The 25,424-nt window shown below is 44.8% G+C and overlaps 1 pseudogene; it reads right to left on the reverse strand.

Annotated features, from left to right (window-relative positions):
• Nucleotides 1-3,932: 3,932 nt before the first annotated feature.
• Nucleotides 3,933-11,655, reverse strand: LOC102168708 (annotated as a pseudogene).
• Between the last annotated feature and the right edge of the window lie 13,769 nt (nucleotides 11,656-25,424).

Here is a 25,424-nt window from a genome sequence, read left to right on the forward strand (position 1 = left end):
TGGTGGCTCAGATTGTAAAAGTGTCTGCCTACAATGCAGGAGACCCGGGTTCGATCCCTGGGTTGGGAAGATCCCCTAGAGAAGGAAATAGCAACCCACTCCAGTACTATTGCCTGGAAAATCCCATGGACAGAGGAACCTGGTAGGCTATAGTCCATGGGATCACAAAGAGTTGGACACGACTGAGCAACTTCACTTTTGGACATTTGAATTTTATATAGTAGGCGAGGAGGAACCACCAAAAGCTTTTCAATGAGGGGAATGACAAGATGGAAATGAAGCTTTAGGGAGATTAACTTGGCAGGATGAACTGGGGATGGGGTAAAGGAAAGGTTGCAAGAGTAGGTAGAAGGCTATGTCAATAATCCAGGCACAAAGTTATAAATATTCAGTCTTGGGAAGTGGCAGTGGTGACAGGTCCAATAAAACAGCAAGAGGCAACATGGTGCAGGACAAAGCACATTGACTTGGAGCTCCAGTAGTCCTGGGTTCCAGTCCTGACTCATATTTACAGGCTGTGGGGATTTACCTTTCAGGGATTCAGATTTCTTTTCTGAAAAAGGTGAAGCTTTGGGAAATAATTATCTTTAAGTTCTCTTCCAGCACTAATAGCCTCTGGTTCAGAATAAGTCACTTGTCCAATATCACAAAACCATTATTTGGTCCCAGGCAGTCTTGTCCCTACAGGCAGTGTGCTTAACTCCTGCACTACATGGACATTTATATAGGACCAATTGACCAAATCTGATAAGGAATTAGCTGACTAGGAGAATGAAGGCAGCACTGATATGGTAATGGAGTCAGAGGGAAGCTAGCCTTGTAGGGAAAGACAATATTTCAGACATGCTAAGTATGAGGTGTTGGTAGAACATCTGACTAACTATTGAAAGGGTGGGATAGCAGCTCTGGAGAGGCAAGGATGGGAGATGTCAAGCTGGAAATCAAAAAACCTAAAAGCAATCCTAGAAACTGTGCAAAAAGATGAGTTTTTAGAAAGAGAAAGTGAGTATAGGAGGGCAAAGAACAAAGAACTGTAGGAAGTGAGAAAAGGGTGGAAATAAAGATGAGGAAGGAACAATTCACTGTGAACCTTGAACAAGCTACTTCCATTTCCTGGCTCTTTTGTCTCCTCATTTGTAAAATGAAGGAGTTGGCACAAGGAAGTGATAAGGCTGAGACGTTCTATGCATAATCAGAGAAGCCAGAAGAGAACAGAATGCCATGGAAACTGAAGAAGAGAGTTTCTAAAAGAAGGCTTGAAGAGGTCACTTGCATCTAATGGTGCAGAGGTGTCAGGAATAAAGGATCTAGATGAAGCCACTGCATTTAGCAGTTTAAAATGATCCTCTCAAAGGTAAGACTTCTCTCTCACACACCACTACTTTTCTGTACACTTTCTCCTACCACTTCTAAGCGCAAATATTCTGCAAAGTTCCGTTCTCTGCCCTTCACAGCAGTGTAACCACTCTCCAAGGTAATAAGGTAAATAAAAAATCTCTGGTCCATATTTTCTTTTTGCACTTCAATTCACATTTCTAATTGCCTATTGCGCACTTCCATTAGTGACTGCAATTTAGCTGGCAGTAAAAATAATAGTATTAAACATAATCACTAACATTTATTGAGTACTTAATCTTGTTTTGTCCTATACAGCAGGCATTTTATTATCCCTATTATGCAGATGAGGAAACTGAGGCTCAGAAATATTAAATAATGTGTCTGTGCTTGCTCAGTCATGTCTGATTCTTTGCGACCCTATGGACTATAGCCCATGAGGCTCCTCTGTCCATGGGATTCGTCAGGCAAGAATACTGGAGTGGGTTGCCATGCCCTCCTCCAGGGGATCTTCCTGACTCAGGGATCAAACCCGCGTCTCTTGAGCCTCCCGCATGGGCAGGAGGATTCTTTACCACTAGCGCCACCTGGGAAGCCCAATAATGTTTCTAAAAGCAAGCAATGGAATGTTGCAGAACCAGAATTCTTCCTTATTCCAGGGCTCGAGAGATTAATAATTTCACTATGATCAGTCACCAAGTCATCATGTTTATTTCCTCAATTAGCTCAAATGCCTTGCTTCGCTGTTTGTTTCATTCTCCTCCAACATTTTGCTATCCTCTTAGAACAGGCGCTCATCCTCTTTTACTCAGAAAGTTATGGAAGTCTCTCAGTGTGTCTTCCCACTTGCAGTTGGACCCTTTCAATTCTGGACATGTGACTGATCTAGCTTAAAATAACTCTGGAAGCTTCCCATTATCTCTGTTAAAGTCCAAACTCACTAACATGCCCTTTATCTGCACTGAGCCACAAGTCATCCCCAAACATGGCAGAGACATTTCTGTCTACAAGCTTTTGCCTTTGTGTCCCTCTACTTAGAACATCCTCTCTACCCTCCACCAGGAGAATTTTCACTCATCTTTCAAATCCCAACTCTAATGTCATTTCCTCTGTCAGGATTTCTCAGATTCCCATCCCCTTCTGATAGAAATTATTCTTCCCTCATCTATGCCCCCAGACCTCTTTGTCTGTCTCCTATTGTATTATCGGCACCTTGGGGACAGTGACCTCACCTTGATCTTCTTCATATCCCCAACAGCCAAGGCACCCAATAATATGTTCTCCAGAGTTGAAAGAAATTGTAATACTCACCTTCTATATATTTGTTATTTAACATATGGTAACTGGTATTGTGGGCTTCCTTGGTGGCTCAGCTGTAAATGCTCTGCCTGCAATGCAAGAGACCTGCGTTTGATCCTTGGGTCGGGAAGATCCCCTGGAGGAGGGCATGGCAGCCCACGCCAGTATTCTTGCCTGGAGAATCCCATGGACAGAGGAGCCTGGTAGGCCACAGTCCATAGGGTCACAAAGAGTCAGACATGACTGAAACAACTGAGTAAGCACAGACACGACTAAAGCGACACTGAAGCGACTTAGCACACACACAACTAGTGTTGCTATTGTGAAAAGAACTACCCAGATTCCAATTTTCAGAAAAAATAGTTAACACTGACATCTTCACATCATAGTTCAGTCTCTGCATTCTGGTCTCTGCCCCAACCATCAGCTTTCACTATGCTGATAAGTGGTTTCCATATTAGAAAAGCTGCAGATATACTTCAGAGGGAACTTCTCAATAGTGTGTGATGCTAAGAATAAATCTCATTTCTAGAAAATTATTCTTTCTTTGGTTTCCACTATATCATGCTCATGATTTTTGTCTGCATTGTCCTCCTCCGGCTCCTCTGTAGATGTTCCCCAGAGGTCTAGCCTCAAGTGTCTTCTTTTGTGTGTCTGTGTGTGTGTGTGTGTCTGTGTGTGTGTGTGTGAAAAAGTCTTTTTAAGAAAAAAAAGTTTAGTTAACAAAACAACTTAACAAGTTTCACTTAGCAAAATACACCTGAAAGGAAATCACAGTACAAAGAAAGTTTTTAAGTCAAGGCCTCACCAATTCCTACAGTATTTGTGATGTGTCTCAATTTTCAAAACAAACTTTTAAAAAACTTAAACTTAACCTAAGACATTTTAAATGAAAATAAACTAGAGTGAACAAACATGAGAAATGTCCTCTTTGAATTAAGGATCTAGCACATTGAGTTTTCCAAAAAAGCACACCTCCCCAATGTGTACACGATGATGTGGTGTAAAAGATCCACATTTAACATACTTAAGACCACTTTAACTCAAATAACATCACTCCAGAAGTACACTACCAAAATGTTAATCAAGAAAAGCTGAAAATAGTTTTAGTTTATTCAATATCACATGCTAGAAGAAAGTTTGCATGAGAAAACACTTAAGAGGTAATTTTTAAATCCAGATTTCACAAACTCATGGTGCAAAATGGGTCCCCTAGCTTCCTCTAGAGTAATAACTGTTTTTCACTGCTTGTTGGCTACCTGTGAAAATTTGACTGAAATAACTCAAAAGCTACAAAACTAGTCATATCTACCCATGCTGTTCTGGGCACCATAGCCAGCCCATAACAGCCACTCACAGACTGGCTCTCAAGACCACTGTAAGTGGACTGGGTTGACACTCCCATGCCCTGCATCATCTGGCTGCTATATGACCCGTTGCTGGCCCCTGTTGTGGAATTCAGGGAAAGTTCTATGTATCTATGTTGCATGTTTGCCCTGTTTTGGACATGGCCACCACGGCTTCTTCATGAGTGGCAAACTCAACATCAGCTTCACCAGTCACTCTTCCATCAGGGCCAATCTCAATGTGGACTCTCACAGGGTTGAGCAGGGAGAAGTTGTAAATATCATTCTCTGTGGCAGTCCTCTCATATGGACGCAGTGTCCAGTGGTGCTCTGGACAGTGAACTCATCGTCTCTATACTTGTGGTCGTATATCTTAGAGAGACAGTAACTGAGGTCTCTCCCAAACAGGTCAGTGGTGAAGCCGTAGCCATCACTGAGGCTGCTGTACTCCTCATAACCCCCATAGCCTGCACTGTAGGCACCAGACCTCATCCTCTCCAGGCTTGCCTGCTTGATGATGCCAGTATACCTCCAGTATACAGGCCTGGCAGCTGCACTGACATGAACTTCAGTGGAGGATCCAAGTATGACCTAACTTCCTCCTGACTGCTGTTAAACACCTCAATATACCTGTGCCCTATTCTCTTCTCAAAGAGATCTCTAGTCTTTCCCATTCTGTTGTTTTCCTCTATTTCTTTGCATTGATCGCTGAGGAAGGCTTTCTTATCTCTCCTTGCTGTTCTTTGGAACTGTGCATTCAGATGCTTATATCCTTTTCTCCTTTGCTTTTTGCTTCTCTTCTTTTCACAGCTATTTGTAAGGCCTCCCCAGACAGCCATTTTGCTTTTTTGCATTTCTTTTCCATGGGGATGGTCTTGATCCCTGTCTCCTGTACAATGTCACAAACCTCCGTCCATAGTTCATCAGGCACTCTATCAGATCTAGTCCCTTAAATCTATTTCTCACTTCCACTGTATAATCATAAGGGATTTCATTTAGGTCATACCTGAATGGTCTAGTGGTTTTCCTTACTTTCTTAAATTTAAGTCTGAATTTGGCAATCAGGAGTTCATGATCTGAGCCACAGTCAGCTCCGGTCTTGTTTTTGCTGACGGTATAGAGCTTCTCCATCTTTGGCTGCAAAGAATATAATCAGTCTGATTTTGGTGTTGACCATCTGGTGATGTCCATGTATAGAGTCTTCTCTTGTGTTGTTGGAAGAGGGTGTGTGCTATGACCAGTGCGTTCTCTTGGCAAAACTCTATTAGCCTTTGCCCTGCTTCATTCCATATTCCAAGGCCAAATTTGCCTGTTACTCCAGGTGTTTCTTGACTTCCTACTTTTGCATTCCAGTCCCCTATAATTAAAAGGACATCTTTTTTGGATGTTAGTTCTAAAAGGTCTTGTAGGTCTTCATAGAACCATTCAACTTCAGCTTCTTCAGCATTACTGGTTGGGGCATAGACTTGGATTACTGTGATATTGAATGACTTGCCTTGGAAACGAACAGAGATCACTCTGTCGTTTTTGAGATTGCATCCAAGTACTGCATTTCGGGCTCTTTTGTTGACCATGATGGCTACTCCATTTTTTCTAAGGGATTCCTGCCCGCAGTAGTAGATATAATGGTCATCTGAGTTAAATTCACCCATTCCAGTCCATTTTAGTTCGCTGATTCCTAGAATGTCGATGTTCACTCTTGCCATCTCCTGTTTGACCACTTCCAGTTTGCCTTGATTCATGGACCTGACATTGCAGGTTCCTATGCAATATTGCTCTTTACAGCATCAGACCTTACTTCTATCACCAGTCACATCCACAACTGGGTATTGTTTTTGTTTTGGCTCCATCCCTTCATTCTTTCTGGAGTTATTTCTCCACTGATCTCCAGTAGCATACTGGGCACCTACTGACCTGGGGAGTTCCTCTTTCAGTATCTTACCATTTTGGCTTTTCATACTGTTCATGGGGTTCTCAAGGCAAGAATATTGAAGTGGTTTGCCATTCCCTTCTCCAGTGGACCACATTCTGTCAGACCTCTCCACCATGACCCACCCGTCTTGGGTGGCCCCACACGGCATGGCTTAGTTTAATTGAGTTAGACAAGGCTGTGGTCCCTGTGATTAGACTGACTAGTTTTCTGTGATTTATGGTTTCAGTGTGTCTGCCCTCTGGACATGGAACAACAGACTGGTTCCAAATAGGAAAAGGAGTACGTCAAGGCTGTATATTGTCACCCTGCTTATTTAACTTATATGCAGAGTACATCATGAGAAATGCTGGACTGGAAGAAACACAAGCTGGAATCAAGATTGCCGGGAGAAATATCGATAACCTCAGATATGCAGATGACACCACCCTTATGGCAGAAAGTGAAGAGGAACTCAAAAGCCTCTTGAAAGTGAAAGAGGAGAGTGAAAAAGTTGGCTTAAAGCTCAACATTCAGAAAACGAAGATCATGGCATCTGGTCCCATCACTTTATGGGAAATAGATGGGGAAACAGTGGAAACAGTGTGAGACTTTATTTTTTTGGGGGGCTCCAAAATCACTGCAGATGGTGACTGCAGCCGTGAAATTAAAAGATGCTTACTCCTTGGAAGAAAAGTTATGACCAACCTAGACAGCATATTCAAAAGCAGAGACATTACTTTGCTAACAAAAGTCCGTCTAGTCAAGGCTATGTTTTTTCCAGTAGTCATGTATGGATGTGAGAGTTGGACTGTGACGGCTGAGCGCCGAAGAATTGATGCTTTTGAACTGTGGTGTTGGAGAACACTCTTGAGAGTCCCTTGGACTGCAAGGAGATCCAACCAGTCCATTCTGAAGGAGATCAGCCCTGGGATTTCTTTGGAAGGAATGATGCTAAAGCTGAAACTCCGGTACTTTGGCCACCTCATGTGAAGAGTTGACTCATTGGAAAAGACTTTGATGCTGGGAGGGATTGGGGGCAGGAGGAGAAGGGGATGACAGAGGATGAGATGGCTGGATGGCATCACTGACTTGATGGATGTGAGTTTGAGTGAACTCCGGGAGTTGGTGATGGACAGGGAGGCCTGGCGTGCTGCGATTCATGGGGTCGCAAAGAGTCGGATAAGACTGAGCGACTGAACTGAACTGCCCTCTGATGCCCTCTTGCAACACCTTGGGTCTTACTTGGGTTTCTCTTACCTTGGACATGGGGTATGTCTTCACGGTTGCTCCAGCAAAGCACAGCTGCTGCTCCTTACTTTGGACTAGGGGTATCTCCTCACCGCCACCCCTCCTGACCTTGAACGTGGAGTAGCTCCTCATCGGCCCTCCTGCGCCTGCGCAGGCACCACTCCATGGACGTGGGGTAGCTCCTCCTGGCCATGGTCCTTGGCCTCGTACGTGGGGTAGCTCCTCGAAGCCGCCGCCCTTGGCCTCGGGCATAGGGTAGCTCCTCCCGGCCGCCGCCCCTGACCTCGAACGTGGGTAGTTCCTCCCGAGTGCCGACCCTGACCTCGACATGTGGTAACTCCTCGCAGCCGCTGCCCCTGGCCTCGGGCTGGGGGTAGCTCCTCCCAGCTGCCGCCCCTGGCCTCGGGCGGGGGATAGCTCCTCCCGGGCGCCACCCCTGGCCTCCGGCGGGGGCTAGCTCCTCCCAGCAGCCGCCCTTGGCTTCGGGCGGTGATAGCTCCTCCCAGCAGCCGCCCTTGGCTTCGGGCGGTGATAGCTCCTCCCAGCTGCCTCCCTTAGCCTCGGGCGGTGATAGCTCCTCCCGGGTGCCACCCCTGGCCTCCGGCGGGGGGATAGCTCCTCCCAGCCGCCGCCTTGACCTCGATGTGGTGTAGCTCCTCCCAGCCACCACCCTTGGCCTCTGGGGATAGCTCCTCCCAGCTGCCACCCTTGGCCTCAGGCGGGGGATAGCTCCTCCCAGCCGCAGCCCCTGACCTCGAGGTGGGGTAACTCCTCAAAGCCACCGCCCCTAGCCTCGGGCAGGGTATAGCTCCTCCCAGCCACCGCCCCTGGCCTCGGGCGGTGATAGCTCCTCCCAGCTGCCGCCCCTGGCCTCGGGCCGGGGGTAGCTCCTCCCCGCCGCCTTGACCTCGAGGTGGGGTAACTCCTCGCAGCCACCGCCCCTGGCCTCGGGCTGGAGGTAGCTCCTCCTGGCCGCCATCCCTGGCCTCGGGCGGGGGATAGCTCCTCCCAGCAGCCGCCCTTGGCCTCGGGCGGTGATAGCTCCTCCCAGCCGCCATCCCTGGCCTCGGGCGGGGGATAGCTCCTCCCAGCCGCCGCCCTTGGCCTCGGGCGGGGGATAGCTCCTCCCGGCTGCCGCCCTGACCTCAATGTGGGGGAACTCCTCGCAGCCAGTGCCCTTGGCCTTGGGCCGGGGATAGCTTCTCCTGGTCACAACCCCTGGACTCGGGCCGGGGATAGCTCCTCCCGGCTACCGCCCTGACCTCGGACGTGGGTAGCTCCTCTTGGCCGCCACTCCTGACCTCGACATGGGGTAACTCCTCGCAGCAACCGCCCCTGGCCTCATCGTGGGATAACTCCTCGCAGCCGCCGCACTAGGCCTCGAGCCCGGGATAGCTCCTCCCGGCCACCGCCCTGACTTCGGACGTGGGTAGCTCCTCTCGGCCGCCACTCCTGACCTCGATGTGGGGTAACTCCTCCCAGCCACCGCCCCTGGCCTCGGGTGAGGGGCAGCTCCTCCTGGCCGCCACCCCTGACCTCGACATGGGGTAGCTCCTCCCGGCCATCGCCGCTGACCTTGGGCCTGAGGTAACTCCTCGCGGCCGCCACCCGTGGCCTCGGATGGGGGGTAGCTCCTCCCGGCCACCACCCCTGGCCTCGGGCAGGGGATAGCTCCTCCTGGCTGCCGCCCTTGACCTCGGGCGTCGGGTACGTCCTCTCGGCAGCTCCTGCGCCGTCACAGCCTGGCACTCTTGGCCACCCCCCGGACCTTGGACGTAGGGTAGCTCCTCTGGACCGCCACCGCTGGCCTCGGGTTGGGGGCAGCTCCTACTGGCCACCGCCCCTGACCTCGACGTGGGGTAGCTCCTCCCGGCCGTCGCCGCTGACCTTGGGCCTGGGGTAACTCCTCGCAGCCGCCACCCCTGGCCTCGGATGGAGGGGTAGCTCCTCCCGGCCGCCACCCTTGACCTCGGGCATCGGGTACCTTCTCTCGGCAGCTCCTGCGCCATCGCAGCTTGGCACTCTTGGCCACACCCCCGGATGTTGGCCGTAGGGTAGCTCCTCTGGACCGCCACCCCTGGCCTCCGACGGGGGTTAGCTCCTTCCAGCAGCCGCCCCTGACCTCGACGTGGGGTAGCTCCTCTTGGCCGCTCCTGTGCCGTCACAGCCTGGCACTCTTGGCCGCCGCCCTGACCTCGGACCTGGGGTAACTCCTCGTGGCCGCCGCCCCTGGCCTCGGGCCGGGGGGATAGCTCTTCTCGGTGCCTCCCCTGGCCTCAGACATGGGGTAGTTCCTCTCGGCCTCTGCCCCGATCTCGGACATGGGAACATTTCATGCAAAGATGGGCTCGATAAAGGACAGAAATGGTACGGACCTAACAAAAGCAGAAGGTATTAAAAAGAGGTGGCAAGAATACACAGAACTGTACAAAAAAGATCTTCACGACCAAGATAATCACGATGGTGTGATCACTCACCCAGAGCCAGACATCCTGGAATGTGAAGTCAAGTGGGCCTTAGAAAGCATCACTACGAACAAAGCTAGTGGAGGTGATGGAATTCCAGTTGAGCTATTTCAAATCCTGAAAGATGATGCTGTGAAAGTGCTGCACTCAATTTGGCAGCAAATTCGAAAAACTCAGCAGTGGCCACAGGACTAGAAAAGGTCAGTTTTCATTCCAATCCCAAAGAAAGGCAATGCCAAAGAATGCTCAAACTACCGTACAATTGCACTCACCTCACATGCTAGTAAAGTAATGCTCAAAATTCTCCAAGCCAGGCTTCCACAATATGCGAACTGCGAACTTCCAGATGTTCAAGCTGGTTTTAGAAAAGGCAGAGGAACCAGAGATCAAATTGCCAACATCTGCTGGATCATGGAAAAAGCAAGAGAGTTCCAGAAAAACATCTATTTCTGCTTTATTGACTATGCCAAAGCCTTTGACTGTGTGGATCACAATAAACTGTGAAAAATTCTGAGAGAGATGGGAATACCAGACCACCTGACCTGCCTCTTGAGAAACCTATATGCAGGTCGGGAAGCAACAGAACTGGACATGGAACAACAGACTGGTTCCAAATAGGAAAAGGAGTAAGTCAAGGCTGTATATTGTCACCCTGCTTATTTAACTTATATGCAGAGTACATCATGAGAAACGCTGGGCTGGAAGAAGCACAAGCTGGAATCAAGATTGCCGGGAGAAATATCAATAACCTCAGATATACAGATGATATCACCCTTATGGCAGAAAGTGAAGAGGAACTCAAAAGCCTCTTGATGAAAGTGAAAGAGGAGAGTGAAAAAGTTGGCTTAAAACTCAACATTCAGAAAACGAAGATCATGGCATCTGGTCCCATCACTTCATGGGAAAGAGATGGGGAAACAGTGGAAACAGTGGCAGACTTTATTTTGGGGGGGCTCCAAAATCACTGCAGATGGTGATTGCAGCCATGAAATTAAAAGACGCTTACTCCTTGGAAGGAAAGTTATGACCAACCTAGACAGCATATTCAAAAGCAGAGACATTACTTTGCCAACAAGGTCCATCTAATCAAGGCTATGGTTTTTCCAGTGGTCATGTATGGATGTGAGAGTAGGACTGTGAAGAAAGCTGAGTGCCAAAGAATTGATGCTTTTGAACTGTGGTGTTGGAAAAGACTCTTGAGAGTCCCTTGGACTGCAAGGAGATCCAACCAGTCCATTCTAAAGGAGATCAGTCCTGGGTGTTCTTTGGAAGGAATGATGCTAAAGCTGAAACTCCAGTACTTTGGCCACCTCATGCGAGGAGTTGACTCTGATGCTGGGATGGATTAGGGGCAGGAGAAGAAGGGGACAACAGAGGATGAGATGGCTGGATGGCATCACTGACTTGATAGACGTGAGTTTCAGTGAACTCCGGGAGATGGTGATGGACAGGGATGCCTGGCATGCTGCGATTCATGGGGTGGCAAAGAGTCAGACATGACTGAGCGACTGAACTTAACTGAACTGATTCTCTTCTTGTGCTTCCCTAGAGCCTTCTCTATCTCCTCTGAAGCAAACTGCACAAAGGCTTCCCCTGTAGTCTTGCCCTCAGGGTCCACAGGCAGTGTGATCCCGTTTGGCATCATTTCCAACCTTGAGAAGAACTGAATGATCTCCTCCTTGGTGCATCCAAACGGGAGTCCTCGAAGTCTAATGAAACCATCACTGGAAGTGTCACCACTGTTTGGACCACTGTGCTTCAACACCCAATCCATCTCAGTTCTGTGGGACTTGAACACTTCAGTGTACCAATGTCCCATGCTTTGCCTGTCTTTTTTAAGGGCCATCCTTACGTCATCTTCTGATTGAAGTTCAACAAAAGTCTCACCACTCTGCCTGCCTTCTGTACTGTAGATAAAATGAACACTTGTGACCCGATCATGGATCATGCTGTCAGAGAGGAAATTTTGCACATCCTCAACAGAGCAGGATCAGGGCAGGCCACGGAGCTTGACCACAAAGCCTTCATCTCTCTCAGGGCCCAACATCATGGACAGTTGACAGAACAGACGTCAAACAAGCTTGGGTGCAGCTTTGTGTGGCTAAAAAGAAAACAAAAACTTAACAGCAGGGGATGCCCACAGCCAAAGACACTCCAGGTAGGTAACGAATTGTTCTGCTTCTCCAACAAGACACAGCACAGTCCCATGTCCTCCTCAGAGTCTTCTTTTTTATTTTATTTAAAAAAAAATTTTTTTTTCCTCAGTGTCTTCTTACTGCAAGACTTGCTGAGTGATTTACCTGACTCTCTTGCTTTCAAGTACCATCTGTTTGTTGATGACTCCTAGAGCTCTATTTCAGGTTTTGATGGTTCCTTCCCACCTCCACCCCTCCAGCTCATTCCAGCTATTCCCAGTGTGAACATCCATTTCTTTGAAAACTCCCATACTCCCCTCCTGGAATCTGTGCAGGGTCAGTAGATGAATATATCTTCATATATAGTTTACTTTAGGATTCACTCTTGGTGTTGTATATTCTATGTATTTGGGCAAATGCATAATGACATATACCCACCATTATAGTATCATACAGAGTAGTTTCACTGCCATTAAGATCCTCTGTACTCTGCCTGTTCATCTTTCCACCAACCCCAGTCCCTGGCAAGCACTAATTTTTTCACTGTCTCCAAAGTTTTGTCTTTTCCAGGATGTTTTATATTGAAATTATAAGTATACAGCCCTTTCCAATTGCTTCTTTCACTTGCATGTGAGTGCATACATACTCAGTTGCTCAGTTGTGTCCAACTCTGTGACCCTATGGACTGTAACCCACCAGGCCCTTCAGTCCATGGGATTTTCCCAGCAAGAATACTGGGGTGGGTTGCCATTTCCTCCTCCAGGGGATCTTCCTAACCCAGGGATCTGCATTGCAGGCAGATTTTTTACTACTGAGCCAGCGGGGAAGCCCTATGCATTTAAGGTTCTTCATGTCTTTGTATGGTTTGAGCACGCATCCTTTTTTAGCAATGAATAATATTCTATTGTTTAAATATACAACATTTTATCCATTCACCTAATGAAGGACATCTTGGTTGCTTCCAAGTTGCACCAGTTATGAATAAAGCTGTAATGAACATCTCATTGCAGGTTTTTGAGTAGACTTAATTTTTCAGCTCTTTTGGATAAATACCAAGGGGTTCAATTGCTGGGTCATATAGTAAGAGTATGTTTACTTTTGTAAGAAACCACCGGACTATCTTCCAAAGTGTCTTCCATTTTGCATGTTCACCAGCAATGAATGAGAGTTCCTGTTGTTTCATATCCTCACGAGCATTTGGTACTGTTAGTGTTCAGCTTTGGGGCATTCTAACAAGTGTGTAGTGGTATCTCGTTTTAATTTGCATTTCCCTGATGGCATATATGTAGAGTATATTTTTGTATGCTTATTTGCCATTTGGTTATCTTCTTTGACGAGCTGTTTGTTAAGGTCTTTGGCCCATTTTTAAATTGGGTTGTTCGTTGCCTCACCATTGAGTTTTAAGAGGTTTTCTTTCTTTTTTTTTTTTTGCGTATTTTGAATAACAGTCCTTTATCAGATGTGTCTTTGGCAAATATTTTCTCCTAGTCTGTAGCTTGTGTTCTCATTCTCTTGACATTATTTCACAGAGTAGAAGTTTTTCATTTTAATCTTAAGCTTGTCAGTTCTTTCTTTCATGGATTGTGCCTTTGGTATTATAAAAAGTCATTGCTGGGCTTCCCTGCTGGCTCAGTGGTAAAGAATCCACCTGCTAATGCAGGAGACATGGGTTTGATCCTTAGTCTGGGAGGATCCCACATGCCTTGGAGCAACTAAGCTGGTGTGCCACAACTACTGAGCCTGTGATCTAGAGCCTGGGAACCAAAACTACTGAGCCCACCTGCTGCAACTACTGAAGCCTGAGCGCCCTACAGCCCATGCTCCACAACAAGTAAAGCCACCGTAATGAGAAGCCTGTGCACTGAAACGAAGAGTAGCCCCCACTCCTTGCAACTAGAGAAAAGTCCACACTGCAATGAAGACTCAGCACAGCCAAAATAAATTAATAAAATTATTATCTTTTTAAAGTCAGTGTCATACCCAAAATCACCTAGATTTTTTGCCTATGTTATTTCCTAAGAATTTTCTTTTTTTATTTTTTAGCTACACTGCATGGCTTAAGGGATCTTAGTTCCCCAATCAGGGGAACCCATACATCACTTGTAATGAAAATGTGGAATGTTAGCCACTGGACCACTGGGGAAGTCCTTATATCCATTTTTTGGATATAGATGTCCAGTTGTTCCAACCCTTGTTGAAAGCACTATCTTTATTCCATTGTATTGCCTTTGCTACTTTGTCAAAGACCAGTTGGCTTTATTTATGCGGATCAATTTCTGGGCTTTATATTCTGTTCCATTGATCTTTTTGTCTCTTCTTTCACCAAAACCGCAATGTCTTGATTGCTGTAGCTTTACAGTAAGTCTTGACATTGGATAGTGTCAGTCCTCCAATTTTGTTCTTCTCCTTCAGTATTGTGTTGGTTATTCTGGGTCTTTTGCCTCTTCATGTAAACGTTAGAATCAATTTGCTGATATCCATAAAATAACTTGCTGGGATTTTGATTGGGATTTCCTTGAATATATACTTCAAGTTGGGAAGAACTGACATCTTGACAGTATTGAGTCTTCTGCTCCATGAACATGGAGCATTTCTTCATTTATTTATTTATTTAAAGAACAAACTTAAAAAAAATTACCTATTTATTTACTTGACTACACCAGGTCTGAGTTGCCCCACGTAGGATCTTCAGTCTTTGTTGTGGTATGTGGGATCTTTTTAGTTGCATGGGGGATCTTTAGTTGTACACACAAACTCTTAGTTGAGGCATGTGAGATCTAATTCCCTAAGCAGAGATCGAACCCAGGCACCCTGCATTGGGAGCGTGTAGTCTTAGCCACTGGACCACCAGGGAAGTCCCTCCATTTATTTAGTTCTTATTCACTTTTGTTCTTCATAGTTTTACAATTTCCCTTATATATATCTTATACATTTTTTTAGATTTATATCTAAGTATTTGATTTTTGAGGGTGCTAATGTAAATGATATTGTGTCTTCAATTTCTATTTTTCATGTACTCATTACTGGTATTTAGGAAAGTGACTGACTTTTTAAGCATGGGCTACTCTTCATTGCAGTGCACAGGCTTCTCATTGTAGTGACTTCTCTTGTTGTGGACCACAGGCTCTAGGCACGTGGGCTTCAGTAGTTGCAGCTCGAGGGCTTCACTAGTTGTGGCACATGGGTTTAGTTGCTCCACAGAATGTGGAATCTCCCCAGACAAGGGATTTAAACTTTGTGTCCTGCATTGGCAGGCAGGTTCTTATCCAGTAAGCCACAAGGGAAGTCCGTGACTGACTTTTGTATATTAACCTTGCTATAATTGCTTATTGGTTCCAGGAGTTTTGTTGTTGTTGATTCTTTTGGATTTTCTACATTTTATGTCATTTGAAAACAAAGATAGTTTTATTTCTTTCTTCCCAATCTGTATAACTTTTCTTCTCTTTTTTTTGTTTTATTGCATTATCTAGAACTGCCAGTACAGTGTTGAAAAGGAGTGATGAAAAGGGGCATCCTTAACCTTATTCCTAATCTTGGTGGAGAAGCTTCAAGTTTCTTGTCATTAAGTATGATGTTAGTTGTAGGTATTTTGGTATTAATTATCAAGTGATGGAAGTTTGCCTCTATTCCTAAGAATTTACTGAGGAATTTATTTGGAAGTTTTTTCTTTTTTATCATGAATCAGTGTTGGATTTTAATCAAATCTTTTTCTGCATCTACTGATATGATTGTACAATTTTTATTTTTTAACTTATTCATGTGATTGACTGTATTATTTGAGTTTTGAATGTTGTACCAGTCTTGCATACCTGGGATAAATCCTAACTGGTCATGGTATATAATTCTTTTTATATATTGCTTAAGTTGGTTTGCTAATATTTCACTGAAGATTTTTGCATCTTTGTTCATGAGAGATATTTGTTTGTAGTTTTCTTTTCTAGCAATGTCTTTTTCTGGTTTTAATATTAAAATAGTGCTGGCCTCATAGAATGGGTTAGGAAGTAATCCTTTTCCTTCTATCCTCTAAAAGAGATTGTAGAGAATTGGTATAATTTCTTCCTTAAATGTTTGGGTGAATTCATTAGTGAACTCATCCGGATCTGGTGTTTTCTGTTTTGGTGGGGGTATTGACTCAATTTCATTGATAAATCGGCCTATTCAGATTGTCTATTTCTCCTTGTGTGAGTTTTGACTGCTTGTGTGTTTCAAGATATTGGCCCATTTCATCTTAAGTAGACATATTTGTGGGCATAGAGTTGTTTGTGGTATTCCTTTATTATCTGTTTACAATGATCCCTCTTTCATTTCTGATATTAGTAATTTGTGCTCTCCTTCTTTTCTTGGGTAGCTATAGTTAGCCTGGTTAGAGGCTTATCAATTTTATTGATCTTTTAAAAAAAACTCAGCTTATTTTTGTTGATTTTCTATATTGATTTCTTGTTTTCAATTTCACTGATTTCTGCTCTTTGGATTTAATTTGCTCTTTTTTTCTTGTTTCCTAAGGTGGAAAAAAGCTAGTAGAAGTAATGGAATTCCAGTTGAGCTATTTCAAATCCTGGAAGATGATGCTGTGAAAGTGCTGCACTCAATATGCCAGCAAATTTGGAAAACTCAGCAGTGGCCACAGGACTGGAAAAAGGTCAGTTTTCATTCCAATCCCAAAGAAAGGCAATGCCAAAGAATGCTCAAACTACCACACAATTGCACTCATCTCACATGCTAGTAAAGTAATGCTCAAAATTCTCCAAGCCAGGCTTCAGCAATACATGAACCGTGAACTTCCAGATGTTCAAGCTGGTTTTAGAAAAGGCAGAGAAACCAGAGATCAAATTGCCAACATCTGCTGGATCATTGAAAAAGCAGGCGAGTTCCAGAAAAACATCTATTTCTGCTTCATTGACTATGGCCAAAGCCTTTGACTGTGTGGATCACAATAAACTGTGGGAAATTCTGAAAGAGATGGGAATACCAGACCACCTGACCTGCCTCTTGAGAAACCTATATGCGGGTCAGGAAGCAACAGTTAGAACTGGACCTGGAACAACAGACTGGTTCCAAGTCGGGAAAGGAGTATGTCAAGGCTGTATAGTGTCACCCTGCTTATTTAACTTCTATGCAGAGTACGTCATGAGAAACGCTGGGCTGGAAGAAGCACAAGCTGGAATCAAGATTGCCAGGAGAAATATCAATCACCTCAGATATGCAGATAACACCACCCTTATGGCAGAAAGTGAAGAGGAACTCAAAAGCCTCTTGATGAAAGTGAAAGAGGAGAGTGAAAAAGTTGGCTTAAAGCTCAACATTCAGAAAACGGAGATCATGGCATCTGGTCCCATCACTTCATGGGAAATAGATGGGGAAACAGTGGAAACAGTGGCTGACTTTATTTTTTTGGGCTCCAAAATCACTGCAGATGGTGATTGCAGCCATGAAATTAAAAGACGCTTACTCCTTGGAAGGAAAGTTATGACCAACCTAGACAGCATATTCAAAAGCAGAGACATTACTTTGCCAACAAAGGTCCGTCTAGTCAAGGCTATGGGTTTTCCTGTGGTCATGCATGGATGTGAGAGTTGGACTGTGAAGAAAGCTGAGTGCCAAAGAATTGATGCTTTTGAACTGTGGTGTTGGAGAAGACTCTTGAGAGTCCCTTGGACTGCAAGGAGATCCAACCAGTCCATTCTAAAGGAGATCAGTCCTGGGTGTTCATTGGAAGGACTGATGCTAAAGCTGAAACTCCAATACTTTGGCCACCTCATGCGAAGAGTTGACTCATTGGAAAAGACCCTGATGCTGGGAGGGATTAGGGGCAGGAGGAGAAGGGGATGACAGAGGATGAGATGGCTGGATGGCATCACTGACTTTATGGATATGAGTTTGGGTGAACTCTGGGAGTTGATGATGGACAGGGAGGCCTGGCATGCTGCAGTTCATGGGGTCACAAAGAGTTGGACATGACTGAGCGGCTGAACTGACTGAACTGAATGTGGAAATTTAGATTATTGATTTTAGATCTTTCTTCTTTTTGAATATAAGGATTCAATGCTATAAATTTCCCTCTAAGCACTGTTTTTGCTGCATTCCACACATGTTGTTAAGTTGTGTAATCATTTTCATTTAGCTCCAAATATCTTAAAATTTGCCTTGAGAATTCTTCTTTGACCTTTGTGTTATTTAGCAGTGTGTTGTTTAATCTCCATGTGTTCGGGATTTTCCAGTTATGTTTCTGTTATTGATTTCTATTTTAATTCCCCTGTTGCCTGAGAGCAGACATCATACAATCTTTATTCTTTTGAATTTGTGATGGCCCAGAATGTGGTCTATGTGAATGTTCCATATGAGCTTGAGAAAAATGTGTATTTTACTGTTGTTGGACAAAGTAATCTGTGTATGTCAGTTATATCCAGTTGATTAACAATGCTATTGAATTCAACTATGTCCTTCCTTATTTTCTGCCAACTGGATCGCTCCATTTCTTATACAGGAGTGTTGAAGTCTCCAATTATAATAGTGGATTCATCTATTTCTCCTTGAAGTTTTATCAGATTTTCCCTCACTTAATGATAAGAATTTTACAAGACACAGGAGAGATTGGGTTCGACTGGGATTTTATAGCCGATAACCAGAGTGAAAGGGTCAGTGGATGGAAAATTACTAAGAGGACACGTCAAGGATGAGGGGTTCTTGCTAAACTGACCTAACAGTCTTACTAATGGCAGGCCAAGGACTTACACAACTGAAATGTGGGATGAAGAACTTGATCATATATCAAAGATGGGAGGATGACTTAGCAGAATTCTTTGCCAAGGGACTTCCTTGGTGGTCCAGTGCTTTAGAATTTGCCTTCCAGTGCAGGGGACATGGGCTCAATCTTTGATCAGGGAACTAAGATCTCACATGCCATGGGGCAACTAAGCCCATGCATCATAACAAAGGTCCGTCTAGTCAAGGCTATGGTTTTTCCAGTAGTCATGTATGGATGTGAGAGTTGGACTATAAAGAAAACTGAGCACCATAGAATTGATGCTTTTGAACTATGGTGTTGGAGAAGACTCTTGAGAGTCCCTTGGACTGCAAGGAGATCCAGCCAGTCCATCCTAAAAGAAATCGGTCCTGAGTATTCATTGGAAAGACTGATGCTGAAGCTGAAACTCCAGTACTTTGGCCACTTGATGCAAAGAGCTGACTCATTGGAAAAGACCCTGATGCTGGGAAAGACTGAGGGCAGGAGGAGAAAGGGATGACAGAGGATAAGATGGTTGGATGGCATCACCGACTCAATGAACATGAGTTTGGGTAAACTCCAGGAGTTGGTGATGGACAGGGAGGCCTGGTGTGCTGTGGTTCATGGGGTCGCAAAGAGTTGGACACGACTGAGCGACTGAACTGAACCACAACTAGAGAGCCCATGTGCTGCAACTAGAGAAGCCCGCATACCACGATGAAGAGCTTGTACACTGCAGGGAAGACCCAGTGCAACAACAACAAAAAATTCTTTGCCAAGACTGAACTGGACAGACCAAAGAAAAGATATTATTCTTTTCTCTAAACAATTTAAGTCCATTTCTTAGTTTTGTTTATTAGATACCAGTTGAACCATATGTTAAGACTAGGAAGTAGAGGCTATTTGCTGGATGATATGAGCCATTGGGCATTTAATGAGGGGAATTTCTGTGGAAATAAAATAACTACAAAGGTTAGTGGTTGGAGCAGATTATAAACCCAGTTTCTGAGTCCAGAAAGCAGCCAGTCAAGAAGATGTCTATACACTGGGCTCGAAGATTTTCTTACACTAGTGGAATGAGGACACCATTGGCAATCTGATGGGTTTTCTAGCTTGAAGTCTGCATGGTTGTTTCCTGGAGCAGAACATGAAAGATGCAAGTATTCCAGTGAACTTCCTGAGGGACCCACACAGCGGCAGGCACAAAGGTTGCACATATATGATCTGCTGTGGTGATGCCCCTTTGAGGTTTACATTAAGTTGTCCAGCTTCAGCTTACATAGCTTCTTTAGATCATGGGGGAAGGTCAGCTACCAGAGAACCTTGAATCCCAGTAAGGACCTGGGCAGTGATGTTTTAGTTCTCAGCAGCACCAAGTCAAGAGGGTGAGAGAAAAATTGGAAATGCCAGTTTGTAAATTGGAAATGCCAGATATTGAGGGAAACTAGAAGAATTAAGCTGGTAAGGACTGACAAAATGTGCAAGCTGACAGGATTCAGTCCAATTTACAGGTAGACAACAAAGGAGAAAATAAAATGTAGTTTACTAAGAGGTGAAAAACAGTTCAAAGACAACAAACAGGACTACAATCTAATAACCAACAAAGGTGCACTATAGTTTTCTGTGGAACACAAGATTTCTCTCTACAGTCACCCCCAACTTTTCCGATTCTTGTTTACAAACTACATCTCATCTCATTAGATTTGGCCTGATTATTTACATAAATACAGCAAAAAATGGTAATTGACCACATACACTTTTTAAAGTTTGCTTTCCTGGAACTTATCATAAAGAATTCTACATTAGACTTTCAAAGGCCTTCTTGAAGCCAAGCCAAGAACTTGCCACCAGATTTTACTTGCAATACTTATAGATGTAGGTGAATTCCTCCTTTCTTGAGGTCCCCCAAATAGCCCAAGATTCCTGGGCCTTCCTTGTAAGAAGTGACCTTCTTTATTCACCTGTAAATCTGGGAAATCTGTAAGCCAGGTACCAGGACAGTTTTTTCAAGAGGACTTTGTAAGTATTGTTCTATAAAGTCAATCTTAGTTCTGTAAAACTGTCTAGTCCTATCTGATTCTAGCACATTATTTTCAAATATGACATTCCAGTCAACATCTTGGCTTATATATGCAATGTTTCTAATTATGTCCTGTTATAAGGAGGACAGATTCTTATTGAACTTATGCAAATAATTATATTATCATGGAAATAATACTCAATAAGAGTTTTCAAATTCTGGAGAAATCAGGGAGAAAAGTTTCATTTCTGTTTACAAAAGTAAAATTTACTAGTTGTTATTAGTATAGCTAACTTAAGAGAAAAGAGAGGGGTTCCTTAAATCCAGCAGCAATACTCCAAACAAAAGCCATAATCATCCTTCATTCAGTGCCATATAATTCATTCTTATTCTGCTTGATTTGGGGTTAGCAGTTTAATGAACCCATTAGCTTTTCCACTGGTTTTGAAAATCCTAACTAAATCCAGTGGTATGGTCTCAAAATTATTTAAATAATGCCATCAGAATCCTGTACCCCTGGTTACCTGGCGAAGTCCTTTCTGAGTCCCTGAGACTGAGTGTTACATTTTCAGGAATTTTGTGAGTGGGTTGATGTCACACTAGGCCAAGGCTAAGTCACTTCAGTCGTGTCCGAGCCGATTCTGTGCAACCCCATAGACGGCAGCCCACCAGGCTCCCCCATCCCTGGGATTCTCCAGGCAAGAACACTGGAGTGGGTTGCCATTTCCTTCTCCAGTGCGTGAAAGTGAAAAGTGAAAGTGAAGTCACTCAGTCATGTCCGACCCTCAGCGATCCCATGGACTGCAGCCTTCCAGGCTCCTCCGTCCACACTGGTAGCTTGAAATTGGCTATGGTGAGTGTATTTACATCACCGAAATCAGTAAATTAAGGATCTCCTCCAGCACTCAGAGCTGGTAAACATTTACCAGCACAACACTAGGCACCTCCAACTCAGCATACCTCAAACTGAGGAGCTTTCTAGTTTGAAGTTTGTAGCTCCTCTTGTAAAGCCCACTCCTCACCCTATATTCCAGTCTTTCTGTGAATGATGTCACTATAGATCCAGCTGTCAATCAAGAAATCTTTGGTATTGTCCTTGACTCCTTTTCCCCACTCATTCACCACATCAGTCACTGCGTCTTGTCAGTTCTCCCTCAGAAATATTTTCCTGAACTAATAGTTGCCGTCACTATCTTAATTCAAGCTCCCATCATTTTTTACCTTCACAATTGCAGTAACCTCTTGAGTGATCTGCCTGCCTCCAGTACATCTGGACACTATTTCTTCCGTAGTCTTCCTGAAACACCTTCCTGGTGCAATCCCATCAATTATCAACATAAAGACTGCAGCTGGGTCTCCTTTACTTGTAGGAAAATGTCCAAGATTGTCAAGCAGCACCCACAAGAGCCTTCATAATCTGGCCTCAAGTCTTCAGATTTATATCCCCCCTCCTCCCTGCTGTATACCCCATGATCCAGTATGAATTGCTTATTTTTCTCCAAATGTAGCCTACTCTTTCAAAATTTTATACCTTGGCTCATGATATTCCTTCTGCCTGAAATCCTCCCTACCACTCCAGAGTCTGGGAAATCTCCCCTCTTCTTTGCAGACCCATCTTAGAGTTAATATTCTTTGTAAACTCTCCCAAGGAAAGTTAGTCTCCTTCCTCCTCCACACAGAGTCTGTTCATGCCTATAATATAGAACTAATCATTGTTTTGTAGCTATCTGTTTTATAGTTCTGACTCACACCCCAATAGACTGTGCCTTATCCCAGAGCCTAGCATAGCACTTAAAACATAGTGAGAGCTCAAGATATGTTGTTTAAAGAACAGATGGGAGGATGAATGAATGGAGTTGATTCCTAGCTCTAATAACTGGGCTGTTTCCTAGGGCCCATCCGTTAAGCCTCATTCAGGTGCCCCCAGCTCCTCAGTCCTACCTTGGTGCCCTGTATGGCCACTTAGTCTTTGCTAGAATAGTGCTTTATCCAGCTCTTGCCAGACCTTTTGACATCTGGCATCATGCCCAGGCCCCATAGCATACCCTCTGTCACTGGCTGCCAGAAATTCTGGCTGCCAACCACCTGCCAGTCTAGGCTTCTTCCTAGTGTCTGCTGTATCCTGGTTACCCTGATGCTTGCTGTACCTGCCTGTCTAAACAACTGGCTGGGGGTTCTGCTGCTGCTTCTGGGATCTTCTACTTTACCTGGTCTGCTTTCAAAGTCCTGGCCCTCCATATTCTAGCTTCCCTTGCCATCAAAGGAGTTTCATTTCTATCAGTATCCAACTAGCAGATTAGGTAAAGCACGCCGATTAAATTCATGGGCTCTAGATTCTAACTGCCTAGATTCAAATCTCACCACTTCCACTTACAGCCAGATGTGTGATCTTGGGGCAAGTCACTTCATCTCTTTGAACCACAGTTTGCTCATCTGCAACATGTGCATAGTAACGATACCTACATCATAAGGCCAATGTGAGACATAAATAAGATAATGCGCTTAACACAGAACCTGGCATATAGTATGTACTCAATAACTATTTGCTATCAGTCTCTTTTTTAAAGCACATTATTTATTTGTTATTCATTTGGCTGCATCGCGTCTTAGTTGTGGCTTGCGGGATCTTCATTAGGTCATGTAGGATCCTTTATTGTGGTGCACAGACTTTCTAGCTGTGGCACACAGGCTCCAGAGTGCCCAGGCTTCAGTAGTCGCATCATTCACTCAGTTACTCTGCAGAATGTGGGATCTTAGCTCCCCAACCAGGGATAGCACCTGCGTCCCCTGCATTGCAAGATGGACCCCCAACCACTGAGCCACCAGGGAAGTCCCTGCTATCATTCTTATTTTTATGTTCCCAGTATCTAGGACAGAGTTGGCACTCAACAAATGTGCACTGAAAAGAGAGGAGGAAAAAGAATAACAATCAGCAGTTATTCAAGCTTTCCTGATCAAAGTCTACTCCATCTAAATCTCCCATCACAGGATGTAAATACCCTATGGCCATTTGGTTCTGTCACTTACCTATTTCTGAAATCCCACCTCCTCTAGAAATCCTTTTACAATTAAGAGGCAATAGCTTTGCTTGTCCCAATCCACCTAGGTCTAAAACTCTCACAACTGCCCACCTCCACTTTTCATCACAATTACATGCATTTATCCTGATTTCTTAGCCACAAACTGCACTTATCCCCAGATGTATCACTGGCATAAATATCTCTGGACTACACATTTTACCACATTAACCCACTTCTCTCCCCCATCTCCATGTGTGCTTTCTGCATTTTTGGTGTCACTTAGCCCTTGTTGCCTTTGATGGTCAGCGCAAGGGCTGTGTGTAAACTAACGAGGACAGACGAGTTTTGAGTAGAGAAATGCTTCCGGATTTTTTTTTTTTTTTTGATGAAAATGAAGGAGAGGAGGTGGAAGCAGAGCTGAGGAAGAGATAGGATTTGTGTCCCTACTTGCTCTTCATGCCAGCAGGGGCAGAAAGCATGCCGCTTCTTTCTTATTCACTGGCTACATTCCTTTCAGAGGCCAGAGGGGCAAGCCTGGACAATGCAAATGAGCTGTGGATGGGACTTAGCCAAGGGTCCTCCAAAAGGAAAGCAGCAGGGCTGATGAGGAGTGAACAGAAAAGGAAGGTGCCTTACATACTTCGCAGCAACTTCTTTTCCCCAAGTGACAAACTACTCTTTCTTCCCAGAGACACAATACCAAAGTGCATAAGCTCCCTCTGAATAGCTGAGAGCACTTTGCAGATGCGATGGTTCCTGAGTCTCTAGCCTTTGGTATGATACTCCACTACCTACAAAGCTCTATACAGGCAGTGTTAAACCTAGGTGAACTGAAGCTTTCAATCACAGGTTTTAGCTGTGGCATAAGAGAGAGAAGGGGTAAGCAGTGATGAGCATGTAAACAAGAAAGAGCAACTGAGCCTACAAATGCCCAAAGGGGACACATTTAGCCAGTCCCTTTCCCACTTTCTAGTACAGATCTACTATTATGCTTCACTTGACTCTAACCAGCAAAGCATGCTGTGAGGACCCTTACCCAGGTGGAAGTCCATGCATTCATCTGTGTAAGTGGACTGGGTGCAGGACAGCTTTTAAGTTCGGTTTCAGCCCCCTACTTGTTTTTCTCATCCCCTCCCCATCGCCCACTTCCCTCCCCTCCCCACGCCATTAACGACTCAAGATCTGTTTCCTCTTTGGGGCTGCAGTCCCAAGCACAGTTGTCACATGTGGCCTGATGTAGATGCCCAAGAGACTGACAGAAATGTTTGAAAACTTCCAACCCTAATCGTGCCTCCCCTGACTCCTCCCTCTGCGAGGCCAGCCAGGGGAGCGGGGCTGCTTGACCTTTGCTAGGAAAGAGCCGCCTGGGGTTTGGCATTGAGCTGGAAACAGAGGCAGAAAGCCACCCCATCACAAGAAAGGGAAAGCTGAAAGAACAGTGACGGGTTAAGCTCCTTATAATGAAAAAAACCTTCACGTTCCTGCACGGAAATTCCGTTTTTTGCTTCTATATGGTTCAAGTACACTGTAAAGACTAGACCCGATAGGATTCACAAAAACCATTCCCCCAAGGGTGGAGGACAATTAGGAGCGAAGAGAGAAAGAACGGGCGGGGCGGGTATTACTAAGGACACTGAGCGAAGAATTTGAGGGATGAGTCATCAAAAAGAAGCTGGGAAAGAGAGCGGAACTAGTAATCCGAGCTGGGAAGGAGACGAGCATTCATTAGGCATCGATGGTGTCAATCACATCTGCTCCACAAATGACCTGAGAGCCTTCCAGGCTTCTCAGACCGGAAAAAGGGTCTCGGTGGGCGGTCTAAAGGCTTTGAAATCGGAAAAGACAGAGCGCGAGCAGCCGTCCGAGGAGCTGATGCAGCAAAGGCTGGTTTCTTGGAAAGATGGCGTTTGCCATCAAGGT

This window comes from Capra hircus (genome assembly GCF_001704415.2).
Source record: "Capra hircus breed San Clemente chromosome X unlocalized genomic scaffold, ASM170441v1, whole genome shotgun sequence".
Lineage (NCBI taxonomy): Eukaryota > Metazoa > Chordata > Mammalia > Artiodactyla > Bovidae > Capra > Capra hircus.